Genomic DNA, 16,792 nt, shown 5'->3' on the forward strand with positions numbered 1-16,792 from the left:
AATATTATTTCTTTTCCTTGCGTCTCTTCCTTATTGAAAGAAAGACAGCTTGAGAGACTTAGAGGAAAGATATTTCAAATTACGTTTCGGCAAAATGTGTGTACATGAAGAAACTTGCAAAGAATTTCGACCAATTTCGGAGCACAAAGGGACCGAAAAAATATGGTTGAAGTCTATTTTGTCTCATACACGACGGAGATTCTCGAATCTTGGATAAAATACAGGTTTATCTAAACGAAAAATTCTTTCGCGCAAAATCTATCGTTTTTCGACTTATTTGAAATTTTTGAAACTGTATTAAATATAAAATTATGTACTTAACAAAGGATATGTATAAATCCCGAATATTTATTAAAATGAAATTCAAATTTTATTACATAAATTCTACTTTGTACAATATGTATAAATATTTATAATTTGTATTTCAGTTTCAAATCTCCCGCCTACTTGTCTAGTAATATTATTTAGTAACATTAATTAAACTAGAGTATTATTGGCGCCATCTGTCGCCAAGGAATGGAGTGATGAGACCGATTCGATTGGAGAATACGGTTACGATTTAAATTTCAACATCAAGTTTAACGATGTTTACAAAAATCGTGCGAAGTGAGCCAAGTTTCTTAAGTTTGGAATCTAAAAGAGAGAGGCGGAGAGTTTTCGATTTTCGTTTCACTTGGCGACTAACCGGCGATAAGAGGCACGAATTCTCCTCGACGTGGCTTCCTTGGAAGGTTTCGCGATAACAGTGGACGGCGGCATGTGAACGCGAAAAGATTTTTCACGTGTTGCTTATCTTTCTCCCTTTAAGGCCGGCACAATCGCTTATCGACCGGTGGAATTACCGTCGTTACGGGCCACGTTCCTCTTATGCGGTAATAATACCCATTGAACCTCTTCCGATTTCATAGAAACTCGATCAACGCATAAAGGAGCGTCGCTCTTTCTCTCTTCTCGCTGCAAGAGCGCCCTCTTCCTCGGCGAAGATACGCGCGTGCCTCGCCACGGAAAAACCATTAATTTTTTGTGGAATACGACACCGTTTAATCGTTGGGCAACTGAAGGAGTTCCTTTCTTTTCCTTTCTCAGACTCTGAGAGGATATTATTTATCGCATTGTTGTTGCTTTTTTTGGATCGAAAAAATGGATAGAAAAAACTTTTTCCTTTCTTTATTAACCTTTGTCGTTCGACGGATAGAAAATTTCTCTTTTAATTCAATGATAGATATATCTAACGAAACGAAGCAAGAGGAAGGAATAAAAATGTTTCGCAATCTGATATAAGGAGCGGCTATTGTCTTGTGGACGCTTTGTGGACGTTCCAAAGAGAGGAATTAAGTCTACAGTAATCGCGTGGATAATGGACAAGCGTGAAGCCTCCTTGACGCTTAATTCCTCATTTCGCGAGGGAGATGCGACATTGTACCGTGTACAGGGGGATTTACTAGCGTAAACAGATAGTGTTGCTGACCATCAACTAGCCTGTGTACCATTCGGTTCGTCTAGACTAAACAAGCGTTCAACACGCGAGATAACTTAAGCGAGAGCAAATACAATTTCTCTCGTTTGATAATTTTTTTTTTTTTTTTTCGTTAAAAATTCTACGAAAGTTTAAAGTAATTCGTTAGATTATCTTTTTTATTAAAAAGACGCGGCTATAATAGGAAGAAACGGAAACCTCTAGTGTTAACGAGCTTTCTGAAAAGGTTAAATTATACGATGCAATTTTCTGATCAGTTTCTTTTTATCGATCCTACTCGTTTCTCGCGTTTCCCCCCCTCTTCGCTCGTATTTATCCGCGTTTACCTTTTAGCTTTCGTTTCGCCCTTTTATTCCACCCTTTCTTCCTCTCGTTCTTGCTCGTTCCTCTCTCTTTCTCTCTTTGTGTTTCCTCTCCCTTTTGTTCACCATCCGCTCCCTATTGTTTCCCATCCGTCGTTCCGGATCCGGACGCTGAAAGATGCTGTAACGAAACGGGATATCATCGAACTGAAAATCGACGATCCTTTGTGAATCAAAGGAAACTAGAAACGATCACCGAGTGGAATCGAACGAGTAAATCCATTCCGCGCTCTTAACTACTGTTAATCATTTCTCGACGTTTTCTTTTTTTTTTCTTCCTCGTGACGCAAATCAAATCGAAATTCCTACAACTTCGTAGTTATAAATTTGATTCCAATTGTTCTCGATCCTCAGATCTCCATTTCCAAAGCGATCGATTTCAAAGATATTCGATCTCGAAAATAAAATTTGATTCGATCTTTCTTTTATGAACGAAATATACAGTTATAAAAATTTGTTTTCCGTTATTTATTTTTTTTTTTTCGTAATGAAGATACGAATATGGAAAAATATTAAGTTAAAATATTGATCACAATCATCGAATCGAAGTGTTTCGATTTTCTCTGTCTTGAAGGCGGTTTCCCCCTCCCTTCTGAAATGTGTATATAAAAGCAACTTGATTACACGAGGAAGGGGAGCATCGAGGAAGGGAAATGCGTGGATGAACAGCGTGTTTTCACGATGACCCGCGTAATTGTATAAAGCGGCGTACACAACGGCGCAATAAAATTGCTCTTTCAACGTTTCCAATACCTCGGATTCCCTTGATTTATTCCACGTTTTTTAAATTATCTTAATCGTTTCGTGCATATATTCGTTATAGTGTGTAATTTTCTGCTTGGAATTTTTGAAAAATTTTAATTTTCGAAGGAAATTGTTCAAATTAACTTTTATTCTGATTTCAATTACGAAATATTTTTTTTTTTCTAGTTTTCGAAAATTTTAGAAATAAATAATTTTTTGCTCGATCGATCGAGTGGAGAATTTTTTGTGCCGAGATTTGAAGAGAAAAATGTGTTTTTAAAATTTTTCTCTCTTTCTCTTTTCTCGCGCTATGTCGAATACTATGTAGAATTCGGTGGGGTTAATCCCGTCATTGGCCGGGATAATTTAGTTCCGAGCAAACTGGAGGCGAGGAAGAAATTCAACCGGTGACAATGGACACCTCAAAAGCGTGGCTTTGGGGGAGAATAAGAGAGAGAGAGAGAGAGAGAGAGAGAGAGAGAGAGAGGGAGCCGCATTAGTCGAGCTCAAAGCTTTCGGGAGAAAGTCTGGCGCAGCCTCTTGTCTCTCTTGTCAACTCTTGTCTGCCGTTTATCTGCTACAAGTGTTCCGAATACACAGAGGGGGTGACGTAAAAGCACGGCGAGGCGAAACTCGCGAGTGTGAACAGCTGAAAACGGTATTTCTCTCCTCGTCCCCCCCCCACCTTGGAATTTTCGTCTATTCCTTCTCCGTAATGATAATTCGATTGGCGCTTGCAAATGGTTTAAATGCAAGGAAAATAGAGGATTACTCGTATTTTTCCTTCCACGTTTATCCTTTAATTTACGATATTTTCAACGTCGCTTATATATTAGATGTGAAAATAAGTTCCTTCCTCTTTGTTTCTACGATCGTACGCTTCTCGCCGAATTCGAATTAGTTTACCATTGGTGGCGCCATCTGAAAGAGCGTTCTTTTGTTTTCGAGAAGAGTCGCGACGAGCGCTCTAAGAGTTTTCAGTCCTACGCAACAATTTCGATATGGCGTGCGAGAAGCGTCGTTCGCGTCACTGTTTACTTTTTGCGATACAGCTTAGGAGATCGGCTGTCGAAGTTATTGAAATAATTTGTCTGCGGAGAATATCTTACAGAACGTGTGAAAAGTAGTATCAAAGATTTAAAGCCGGAAATTTTAATTTGAAAGACGACGATCGTTCAAGTGCATCGAGAAAGTTCGACGACGGTTGGAGGGAATCGCTCGACGAAAATCCGATCCAGACGCGAGAAGAATCGACGGAAAGATTAAGAGTGGACAAACAATTGGGTAATCTTGTACCTAATTTACGTAATAAAATCTTGAATTTGGAAAAAAAAAGGTGAAAGAATTTATTTATACATACCTAATACTTTAACCCTTTTGAGATAAGTGCAGCACTGCATTGGTCTATATTTCTAAATCCTCGATATAGGATCCGATTATTCCGTTCGAGATAATATTCTCTGTACATCCTGTCCAAGTCGATTCTGCATAAATCTGATTGGGGACAGTTCGCAAGAAGGAGCGCGAGCGGCAAGAGTTTCTCGTGGCTTAAGTCGAACAGGAAGGGGAGGGGATACGCAAGGCGGATGAATTGCGATATTCACTCGAGGGGAAAGAGGATCTAGTCGAGAGGTATCGAGATACTCGAGGATTCGAACAACATTTTACAAGTTTAATGGCGAGAAATTAGATTCTGGGGAAGTTGAGGCTAACTTTTTTAACGTTTTCCCCAACTTTTTCCCCCCTCTTTCCTCCTTAACTCCTCCTCCTTCCCCCTCTCCTTCCTCTTTTTTTTCCATTCTTTCTCCTCTTCTCTCGCCTTCTGTCTCCTTTGTTTTGCCTCCCTCTCGCCTGCGTCCACAGCTTTTGTGCCCGTGCTCGAAGAAGAAGTGTGGCAAGTTTCGGTGAAACGAGCCGACAAGAATAATTGCGAGGGCCTGGGCGGTCTCTCGCGCCCCAAGACTCGGAAGAATTTTCTTCAGTTTCATTCTGAATTCTGAGCTCTGAGCATATCTCATGACCACGAGGCGAGTTGCAACAGTTTAATTAAATTATAGTACAATTTCTTTCCTCTTGCTGTGCCCGTTTTTCGTTTCTCGTTCACCATTATATAACGTGTTTTACAACGAGTTAAAACACGAAGTTTTGCCCTTTCGTCCCTTTGCGGCGGAGAAGACAAACCGAGCGTTTTCTCCCTCCTTAAAAATTCTTTTCCTTCCGCTTTGATTTATTTATTTATTTTTTTTCTCTCTCTCGAAGCGAATAGAATACTTCTGTAATCGAATCTCGAGAATTTACGCCGCTTCGTTTCGTTTCTATTTCACTTTTTCTCGTCTTACGCTTTGTTATCGGCTGAGAACAATTTTTTTTTTTAAATTTTATTAACAAATTATAGAAATTATAGAATCGATTAGAAAGCTTTGTTAAAATCTGTTTTTATTCTATTATATAGTTGGAAGTTAATCTTTGGTGTTAATCGACTTTTTCTGGCGAACGCATTCGTATAAAAGTTACAGTAGAATAAATAATGTTTAGAGAGACGCGTGGACTCTTTATGGATTCAGTGATTTGAACCGATTGTGGTCAGACATCATCTGCAGCGCGGCAACACCGGCAGACTACATTTGTGGTCACCCGTTAATCCTATGAAATTTAGTTGTACTTGTTTTATACGTATTTTAATGGTATATTAAATTACACATTTACGCCTGGCTTATTAATCCTCTACAAAATTCATACATTTAACACGCGATTCGAATTTCACACGCGACGAGGCTGTTTTCCATCAATTTTCAATTAATTTTCGAAAATCAATTATCGCGTTGCAAATAACACTCGAAACGGTAATACTCGGTGTAAACAAGTAAAAATCCAATGAAATTCAATAAAATAATTTCCATCCATCGAATCCAACTTTTTATCCTTTGTATTCAAACAATATTTCCCTTTTTAAAGTCACGTGATATCGTGATATTTTTCGATCCTCCCTTGTATTTTCTCCTTAAATAAAAAAAAAAAAACGAAAATTATATTTTTAGACGGAATAACCATCATTATCGCGATCAAATTTCAATTTTCCGCGCAACAACCGACGCGCACGATCCATGCATAAAACATCGAAACGAATCCCTTTCCCCTTCCCTTTCCCCGAGAGGCCGTCCCGTTCTTAAGCATCGTTGCCAACTTTCAAGCTTGTCGGGACGCTGCGAACGCTCGAAGGCTTAAACCGCGACGTTTTCGAGCGGTGGATTCTCTCTTCGAGTTTACTGAAACTATAGAGGCGGAGGTGGAGCGAACTATGGTTGGGGAGGGACAGACGGCGCGAAAAGGAGAGGTAGCGTCGAGAGAGAGAGAGAGAGAGTGAATCGTGGGGACTTTCTGCACGCCCGCTTTCCCTTCCGCTATTAATTGGCCGCGACGCGTTCTCCTTTCCGCGGAAAACGCGTCCAAGGCGAGTGACGACGCCTCGTTGACTTTCTCTCCCCCGCGGCCTTAAAGCCGGGGAGAGTCGTGCTTTTCCCCTCGTGTCGTATCAACAAGTTTGGTTAATTATGAGGCGACTGCCGCCGCGACGAGAGGAGAGAGAGAGAGAGAGAGAGAGAGAGAAAAGGGGAGAAGGAAAGAAGTAGGAGCGCGTTTGTTGACTCTTGAACGGCCAGACGTTTTAACGGCCAGACGTTTTGATATTTTTCGAAGAGGAACGGTTTGCTGTCGACGAATGATATCGGAGTTAGAAACATTAATTTTTTTCCGATCCTTATCTCGTATTCCAAGTTTTCGTGGCTTATATACTATATATAATATAGTATATATAATATAATATATAATAATATATATAATATATAATAATATAATATATAATATAATATATATAATATAATATAGCTTCAATTATTTTTTAATACCTTTTTCGAAGAGAAACGGATAAAGCGCGCGAAAAAAAAATTTTCTTAACGAAAGATATCCGAGTTAGAAAGATTATTTTTCTCGATCCTTATCCCATTATTCCAAGTTTTCGTGGTAATAACCTTTCATCCTCTTTTAACGACTTCTCTCATCGTAGATGCGTCACGTGTCCTTAACAGGGATTGTAAAGGGATTCGTGGACGGGCAAAAGTGGGACTTGGTATTATAATTAGTTTCGGGAATGGGATGAAATGTTGTCGAAAAACGAAGGGGAAACGATGCGAGAGATATTTTTTGCACGATTGTGAAAGTAAACATTTCACGCCCAAAAATTTCAACCCGACGTTTCGATGTTTCCAGCTCGCCGATTAATTCCGTTCCAATCGTTACAGTTTTAATTGCGAATTGGGAATTGTAAAGGGGTAATTTTTTCTTTTTTTTTCTTTTTTTTTTTTTTTTTCTATCCCGATAAAAACAGATGGCCCGCGTTTGCTCGTTGGCTCCGCGTTCGAGCGAATCGTTTCCCCGGCTGCGCGCTTGTTTCGTGAAACGCTCTAGTTAGTTTCACTCTTGGGAGAGTGGAAATTCGGCACGATAGGAGTTCGGATAGGAGTTTTCACTATGCAAAGTATCGAATATTTTATTAGACCGGCCGAGAGTGTCGCGTTTCCTCCGCATATTTTACACCGCCTCGCCTAATGTACACTCTCCTCTTCCAGGGAGTGACTTTATCGATCGAGATTGAATGGTTGTGAAACACATGTAGCATTGTGTTCGATTTCTTGTTCGATAAAGATTCTCGAGGATGCAATCGCATCCGTTGGTAAAGCTCCTTCCTAAAGGAGAATGTAACGAATAGAAAATTTAAATTCCAACTAATGTACTGTTCACTGATGGAAAGAAATCTCTGCCGGAATGTGATTGGATTAATTTGAAAGGAAACGTCTATTTTCACAAATCCAAAACGACGATCCGTATCTAAATCTCGATGCATTAGCGTATAGGGATAATAGAATCCATTTTAACGTATCGATATAAAATGCATAGGCTAGTTAGGATTTCTAACGATAGTTTAATTTATAAACGTAATTTTGTACACACTATAGTTAGTTTTAAAAATGTTTCAATCTTGGATAATTATCCTAATATAAATTCATAAATAAAAATAACTTTTACGATTTTGAATATTGTAGCTCTTTCGCTATTAATGTATAAACTCGTGGTGTCAGGATTGTCAACAAAGCGTTTGAAGGACTTTTCTTGCCGTACTGCGAGAGTTTTTTTCAGCAGTAAATAATATTGTTCACTGTGGTGGAAAGAAGACTCGCACAAGGAACTCGAATCTGATTGGTTAAGGTTTGTAGAAGGAAACGCCTACTTTCACACGCACTTTTGTTTCTACCGTGGTATGTGTCACATATACTAATCCAGACAACGATCTGTATCTAAACCTCGATACGTTACATAGGCATAGAATCCAGAGTATTTTATGTATCAATTATAATATTAAAAGTTTTTTTACTTTGCATTAATGTGTAGGCTAATTATAATATATAACTATTTAATTTATAAATATAATTTCGTATTAAAGTATACGAATAAGCTAGAGATATTATAGTTTTAAATTGTAGCTCTTTTACTACTAATATAAGTTTGTTGTGTTAGGATTGTCAACAAAGCGTTTGAAGGACTTTTCTTGCCGTCCTGCGAGAGTTTTTTTCAGCAGTAAATAATATTGTTCACTGTGGTGGAAAGAAGACTCGAATCTGATTGGTTAAGATTTGTAGAAGGAAACGCCTACTTTCACACGCACTTTTGTTTCTACCGTGGTATGTGTCACATATACTAATCCAGAACAACGATCTGTATCTAAACCTCGATACGTTACATAGGCATAGAATCCAGAGTATTTTATGTATCAATATTAAAATTTTTTTTACTTTGTATCAATATATGTAGACTAATTATGATTTATAACTATTTAATTTATAAATATAATTTCGTATTCAAGTATACGAATAAGAGATATTATAGTTTTAAATTGTAACTCTTTTACTACTAATATAAGTTTGTTGTGTTAGGATTGTCAACAAAGCGTTTGAAGGACTTTCTTGCCGTACTGCGAGAGTTTTTTCAGCAGTAAATAATATTGTTCACTGTGGTGGAAAGAAGACTCGCAGAAGGAACTCGAATCTGATTGGTTAAGAATTGTAGAAGGAAACGCCTACTTTCACACGCACTTTTGTTTCTACCGTGGTATGTGTCACATATACTAATCCAGACAACGATCTGTATCTAAAACTCGATACATTACATGGGCATAGAATCCAGAGTATTTTATGTATCAATTATAATATTAAAAGTTTTTTTCATTAATGTGTAGGCTAATTATGATATATAACTATTTAATTTATAAATATAATTTCGTATTCAAGTATACGAATAAGCTAGAGATACTATAGTTTTAAATTGTAGCTCTTTTACTACTAATATAAGTTTGTTGTGTTAGGATTGTCAACAAAGCGTTTGAAGGACTTTCTTGCCGTACTGCGAGACTTTTTTTCAGCAGTAAATAATATTGTTCACTGTGGTGGAAAGAAGTCTCGTGGAAGAAACGCAGGTTTGATTAGTTAACGTGGAACGTAGTTAAGATAATAATTGTACGTATACGAATAACCTAGACACATCGTAGATAGCTTCGAAAATATTTTAGCTTCTTCAGTCTTGGATGATTATACGTAATTTTTATATACTAATACATAATTTCATGAAAATGAAAATGAAAATAATTTTTACGATTTTAAATATTTAAATTATAATTCTTGCACTGCTATGTCAGGATTGTCAACAAAGCGTCTGAAATGAAGATAGGCAGTCCTAAGGAAGAACCCCTTTTGCTCCTGTGCCGTCCCGCGAGACTTCTTTCTACCAATGAACAGTACTTTGTATTTTACTCGTCTCGTCTGCTTTTAACAGCTTCATTTGTCGAAATCAAAAATTTTCATTTTTCTTTCTTCTTGAAATACCGCGTTCGGTCGTTGATCCCGGTTGGATTAAAATATCCATCTGCTTTAAAACATACAAAATATCTTCAAAGAAAAAATAAATAAATAAATGAATAAAAATGGAGAAAACGATGCGTTTCTGCATTTTTTTTCTTGGTGCTTAATTTTTATTTACTCGGGTAATGTCGACTCGATTCTCGAAGTGCAAAATGTTGGATATTTTTAGATGCTTGAAAATATTTCGTACACACATACGAAATACATTCTATTTGATGTTCTCGCGGTAGGATCTTTTTCTCTTGGTAAACGGGAACGATTTAATTTCAACGAAAGAAATTCTTTTCTTTCTTGCATTCCCCTTCATTTTTAAATCGAATCTTCGTAATTTATTTTCCCTACCTCTTTCAAATTCTACATCTCGCGTTTCTCTTTGAAGAATATTAAGTCTGTCATCCTCTTGAAATATATTCGAAGGATTGAACAATCCTTAAATTATATTTTCCCTGAAGATGATTTACGTAATTCAAGAATCTCTTTATTATTTCTTGAAAAGTGAAAACTTGAAAAATCAATTGATCGAGTAATTATTTATCAATGACTCGATTCTTGGATTAAGCAAAGAGATTTTTAAACTATCCAATTTTTAGATTGAGAATATGACTTACACTAATTGATTGCCGAATCTTTTGTGACAATGTTAAAAGTTGCTCTTATCAATATTCTTATCAATATTTTCAGATTTGTATTTACAAGATACACGATACTTTCAACTTTTATGTATCAAAGGTAAAGAAAAATTGATTTCTATCTTCTCGAGAAACGTTTTAAAAACATTCGCGGAAAGTTTATCGCAACAATCGCAGATTTATCGCGAACCAGTGATCGGATAAATTTCCATCTCGAATTTATCGCAATGGTAAATCTTGCGGGAATATTTGAAAATATCACATTTCGAAATTTGATTTATAATCGATCTTTCAACCGTTGGATTCAAAAGAAAAGAAAGAGCTTCTTCGAACATTTCGAAATTCGACTCGAGATCGATCTCCCAAACGCTGAATGTTAAATTCGAAAGTGCGGAAGAGGAGAAAAGAAATGGCGGGAATTTCGAAACGTTCGAAGACATTGTCACGTTGATTTAAACTCGATCTTTCAAAATTTGAATTCCCTTTTTAAATTAGGAATAAATACGAAACAGGAGAGACTTAAAGAAAGGAAATTTCGAAGATGTTACTTGATTGAAAGTTAGCTCGAGATGGAAAAATCTTTGGAAAAAGTGGAAGAAAAAAGGGAGTGAAAGGAGGAAGTTTGAGGGGAAATTCGAGTATTGTGTCGATCCAATTGGACAAATTTGACCCGAAATAACGTTGCCTTAGAGATTAAGGAGAGAAGATTCAAAGCGTATTGACCGCCTTCGGCCTCAAAGCGGGCCGGGGATCCCGAATTATTGGAGCAGACTTTTTGCACAATCTTTTTGCATCGTCTTTGCCCAATGTGTGAAAGAGGTGGAGAATCCCATTATGGGATTGTACGAAGAAGAGTTGAAAAGAAAATGTAAGAAAAAAAAAAAAAGAAAAGGATCACGTAAAATTCTAATAGTAAACAAAAATTTGTCTTTAATCTTCCTGATTGACCGTGGATAAAGTTAATTTTCGTTTAATCAACCGTCGGTAATTTCTTTTGTCTTATATTTTCATTCTACCATTCTATCGAGTAAAAGATCGATATTTAATGCAACAAATTTTAAAGTTGATCGTGATTTCGAACATGATTGCTTTTCCTTTTTAATTTTTGGCGAAAGATTATCCCAACTGCATTTTTGAACCTTTTATTTTAATTGGACGAACTATATATTTGAGTGTCTTTTTTTTTTTACGTTTTTTATTTTTTTAATTGGAAGAACGTCTTTTTTTTCTTTTTTTTCTTTTTTTTTTTTTTTTTTTTACTCGTTTTACGTATTTTAATTGGATGGAGAGTTTTTTTTTATGAGCTTTCTTTTAATTGAAAGAGAATCTTTTTCTAGGTGTTTTTTTAAACAGTATTTTACATGCTTTCATAAATGCCGAAGGAACGTGAAAGTGATTAAAAATATTTGGAAAACGTAAAAAAAAAAAAAAAAAAGAAAAAAAAAGAGAGAGAAAGAATTCTTCCTAAGTCGAAAAGTCGAAAAAGTCATACACGCAAAATCCGCCATTTTTTTTTCACATATCCTGTATTTAAACTAGTAAAAACTTTCGATAAAAAAATTTTTTAAAAGTGATAAGTATTAAAAATATTTGGGAGAAAAGAATCGATTCTTCGTAAATTGAAAAAATCGAAAAAAAAAAAAAAATAGTTCTTCGCACACGAAACGAAATGGAATAGAATTTCAACTGTTAAATTTATCCAAAATTCTCGCCTTTTTTTTTTTTTTTTCTAATACTTCCAAATCCCTATTCGAGTATTTGATAAAAATTTTCGTAAAAGTTTTTTAAAAGTTATAAGTATTAAAAATATTTGGAAAAAGAGAGCAACAATCGATTCGAAAAAATCGAAAAACTGTTGATATTCTTCGCATACGAAATAAAACGAAATACCCGCCATTTTTTTTTTTTTTTTTTTTTACACGTTACTGAATCCTCGTATCCTGGAATCCGGTATATAAAGAATATCATTCTTTTCAGGCCCTTCCTAAAAGTACCATTTTCGAGGGAGAGATGTAAAAGAAAATGAAAAATATCGATCGGCGGCGGTCGTGATCTACGCGTTATCCGAGCAACGCAGTCGAGGAGTCGTGGCGCGCGACGTATTGGGGCGAGCAGAGACGCGAATGCCACGTTCTTGAATATCGAAAGTCGTCGGCTCGCGCACAGTCGTCGGTTCGATTCGATTCCCCTTCCCCTTCCATTCTTTCTTTTCATTCGTTCATTCGTGATAATAATAATAAATATAAGACCTCGGTCTCCTCGGTCGGTAGATCGAGGACGAGAATGATGTGTCTGTCGGTATTGTCGGATTCGAAGCGCGCGTACAAAATCACTTGGAATTTACAATTCTTTTCCTTCCCTCTATTGCATAACGCGGGGATAACGAGAAACGACAGAAACGATGGAAAGAGAATAATAGTTGGTTATAAAAACAGTTCTGATTGATTCTGAAAATATTTAATACGTAAAAAATTTCCGTATTTTTCTCTCTCTCTTTTTTTCCATTGGATAAATATCGGAGGATAGTTAGGCGAGAGGAATGGCACTCACGTATCTGGATATATTATTAGAGTATCGAGTGAGCGTGCAAACAAGCGAGACGCGTTCGATATCTCGTTTCATTTTTAATCACTTCCGCCTATGCACACGCGGCACGAAATCATTCGAAAGATAAATGAATTTTTCGGTACGGCAAATTCGATTATATACGCGACCTCGTGAAACGATATCTTGGTGAAATATCGATCCGTCCGTATGGAAAGGAATGATTCTGTTTATCCAGAATTATTTCCGCGCGGGATATTAATTCCCGATCGATAATCTGCTCGATTCTGTTCCATCCTGTGCTATGTCGAGGAAAATATTGAAACGGATACGCCTCGATGACATTAAAGAGTAACAGGTGCCGTCGGGATCATCTCGAAAACATTTCCTTTAAACGTTCGCTTCCCTCGACGAATTCTTCAAATTGGAATGTCGTTTAAATCCAGCGTCTGGTTTCTTCGATGGAACAACAATGGCGGCAAAACCGCGCAAGAATCGCCCGCCACCATGATTTATCGTTCGATCGTAGACAACTGGGGGAAACGAAGAAGACCGTAAAACCAACGATGGTCCGTACCGTGTTACGATCGCAATTTCACTGATCATTAACTCTTCGTTCCCTTTAGTCGAGGCATTCGTTCGTTGTACATCGATTTATTATGGAGCAAACTTTATCTTATCTCTCGGTTAATCTTATCTCGTCGTTATGAATTTACACAACGTCTCATATCCTGACCACGCGATCGAAAATTGGCAACTCGCCAAAGAGAGAGTTCTATTTTATTTATTTATTTATTTATTTTTTTCTTTTTTCTTTACAAAACTTGATAAGGTTTAAATTTCTCGTATTAAGCGGTGCTTCTTATCTCCATAAATTTTGTTACTCTTCTGTTATAGGTAACCGTCCAATAGCGGTGCTCCCAGGCGTTTACACGTCGACCCAGCCTACGGTAAGAAAGTCAGTTTTTCGCGATATAGAAGGATCCCTTTTTATGCGCGGGGCATAATCGTAAAGCTTGTCTGCTAGTAATAAAAGTGACTCGGTTCACGTCGAGTTATTTTAAACGGACGGATACATATATTTATGATTGGATAAGATTAAAAATTTCTTATTAGGGTAATTCTTAGATCAAGAATAATTTAAAGTTTTATTAACAAGAACTAATTTTCGATTTAATTTTCTTAATTTAAACGGTACGTTCCAAGTGTTTTAGTAGTAATATACCAAATGATATACCAGGTATAAGAATTAATACATCGCTCTAAAAATATTCGATTAAATTCGATGTAAATAATTGATTTTACTTCTTTTTACTTCTTCCCAAGTATAATATAGATCCATCGTTTTAAAAATATTCCTACAAAAATCATAAATTCATCTCGATACGAAATCGTTGTTAATCAAGCACTCGGAATTTATTTCAATTATTACAAACATTAACACGTACAATATAAACCCGTTGCCTTAAAAATATTCGAGAAATCAATCGATTCGAATTCTTACAGTTGATTTTACTTTGTCCAGAGCATAATATACGTACAATTCCATCGGCTTAGAAATAATCGATCAAATTTATTATAAATTCATCCCGATACGTTGCACGAGAGAGAAAGAAAGAGAGAAAAAGAAAAGAAACAATCGAGGAATCGTCGTCTTCTAAACGACCACGATTCGTTTACCTGACTCAATCAACCTATCCGACTAAGGGTGAATGCTCGACGACGAAGGGAGGCAAATTGGCCGAACAAAATTGAAAAGCGTTGGAGACGCCGCCTCCGTCACGAGGCTCGATTTTGAGCCAGTGAATTAGGAATTATACTTTCAAAGTAGCTCGAATCTAAAAAAAAAAAAAAAAAACTTCTCCCTTTTTCGATTTTTCGGCGGCACTCAAGATCCATCTTTCCGACACCTTTCTTCTTTACGATGGGTTCCCTTTGAACATGTGTATGTGTGTGTAGAAGGTTGTTCCACTTCCGTTGAGGAGGAAAGATGCCCTCGCAAAATTGAGACTCTCTCTTTTACCAAGAAAATATAGATTTTTTTTTTTTTTGGTAGAAGGCACGTGTGAATAAATTAGTAGAAGTTTCTGAACGGCGCCTTTTGGTCGGTCGCTCGCATATTCAAAATGCTGCTTCTTTTATAAATTCTTTCAATTATTATATATATATTTATCGATTGTTATACAATTTTTTAATTATTATTTTTATTATTATAATTAATACAATTTTTTAATTATTATTATTTTTAATTATTATTAATACAATTTTTTAATTATTATTATTATTATAATTAATACAATTTTTTAATTATTATTATTATTATTATAATTAATACAATTTTTTAATTATTATTATTTTTAATTATTATTAATACAATTTTTTAATTATTATTTTTATTATTATAATTAATACAATTTTTTAATTATTATTATTATTATTAATACAATTTTTTAATTATTATTATTATTATTAATACAATTTCTTAATTATTATTATTATTATTATAATTAATACAATTTTTAATTATTATTATTATTATTATTATAATTAATACAATTTTTTAATTATTATTTTTATTATTATATATCATACATCCAAATTACGCATTGGTTAGGTTAGGTTAGGTTAGGTTAGGTTAGGCGATTCTGGCCGTAATCAAAAACCACAAAATCTTTTCAACATCCTTCTTCCCTTTCGAACAAAATTTCCACCATCTCGTTTCCCCCACTAAATCACTAGTATTCTCTAGAAAACTGTTTCTACGATAAAAGTTCACCGCGAAACGTGACTCGTCCTCGTACGATTTTTCACGAAGATTTTGGATTTTTACTAATCTTGACATTATCTTAATCTTAAATTATTCGTCGTTGTACAAATATCTAATTTGTGATAGAAATTTGTAATTTACAGAGGAGGGAAAAGATATCGTCCCTTTGGTAGTGTTTCCAAGACGGGTGTGCGTTCCCACCACGTGCATGCGTGCCGTGCGAGTGGAGGGGGAAGGCGCGGAGTGGGGTGAGAAGGAGTGGGGGGAAGTAAGCAAACAAGCGTGGTTCGACATCGATTACCACTTTACGCGGGGACTGGACTACGTGGATGGACGATGCTTATTCGCTTGGCACACACGCTTCGGTTGAACAAGACGTTTAGGTAGGAAAGTGGATTGGTCAACACGGGAGCAGCGTCTCTTCGTTTTTTTCGTAGGAATCGTCGTAGGAATTAACGCTTAAAAGGAATATATTAAATTTTGCCTTTTCGAAATTCTACAATTTTTCTATTTAAAAATTCGAAAATTCGATCAAAAGCCTTTTTTATCCCCCCAAACTGTTAAAACTATTAAAATGAAACACAGAATGGTGACATGATCATCTTCAAACTTTCCGTTGAAAAATTATAAAAAAAAAAAAAAAGAAAAAGAGAGAGGAATATATTAAATTTTGCCTTTTCGAAATTCTACAATTTTTCTATTTAAAAATTCGAAAATTTGATCAAAAGCCCTTTTTTATCCCCCCAAACTGTTAAAACTATTAAAATGAAATACAGAATGGTGACATCATCATCTTCAAACTTTCCGTTGAAAAACTATAAAAAAAAAAAAAGAAAAAGAGAGAGGAATGAAAGAGAGGAGAGAAAAATATTTTTCAACGCCCGCATAGGCATTGAATTCCATCCAACGTTTTAATCCACGAAAACCCAACGAAGCCCCGTTACAACATTAAGTAGCAAGCATCCTTGATAAACTTTTATCCTCTCATTTGAATTTCCATTTAAAAAAGTTTATCCGCCCCTTCGTTGAAATATAACAAGTAAATGCAACGAGGGGTACACAAGTAATTCGATTATCTCAAGAAGAAGCAACTCAAGCAAAAAAAAAAAAAAAAAGAAAGATTAAAAAGAAACGCACGTTAATTACGTCACGTTGGTGCGCACTTTATATTTTGTTTAAAACATTCGGTCAATGTTGAACGAATGATCAGGATCGATTAATTGATAGAACGAAGTTTGATATTCGATCCCGTTTGGAGGACGAAGCGTACGATACAACGCTGTGTATTATTAATCCGGGGG

General features: G+C 35.8%; 1 protein-coding gene across 3 annotated transcripts in view; it reads left to right on the top strand.

Annotated features, from left to right (window-relative positions):
* Nucleotides 1-16,792, top strand: part of nAChRa3 (nicotinic acetylcholine receptor alpha3 subunit) — a 78,971-nt gene that overhangs the window by 4,821 nt on the left and 57,358 nt on the right. For all 3 annotated transcript variants that reach the window (XM_026440545.1, XM_016912064.2, XM_016912061.2), the window contains exon 2: nucleotides 13,622-13,674. The gene's annotated coding sequence lies outside the window, so the exon portion shown is untranslated. The remainder of the gene's footprint in view (nucleotides 1-13,621; nucleotides 13,675-16,792) is intronic.

The sequence above is a fragment of the Apis mellifera genome, linkage group LG5, assembly GCF_003254395.2.
Source record: "Apis mellifera strain DH4 linkage group LG5, Amel_HAv3.1, whole genome shotgun sequence".
Classification (NCBI taxonomy): domain Eukaryota; kingdom Metazoa; phylum Arthropoda; class Insecta; order Hymenoptera; family Apidae; genus Apis; species Apis mellifera.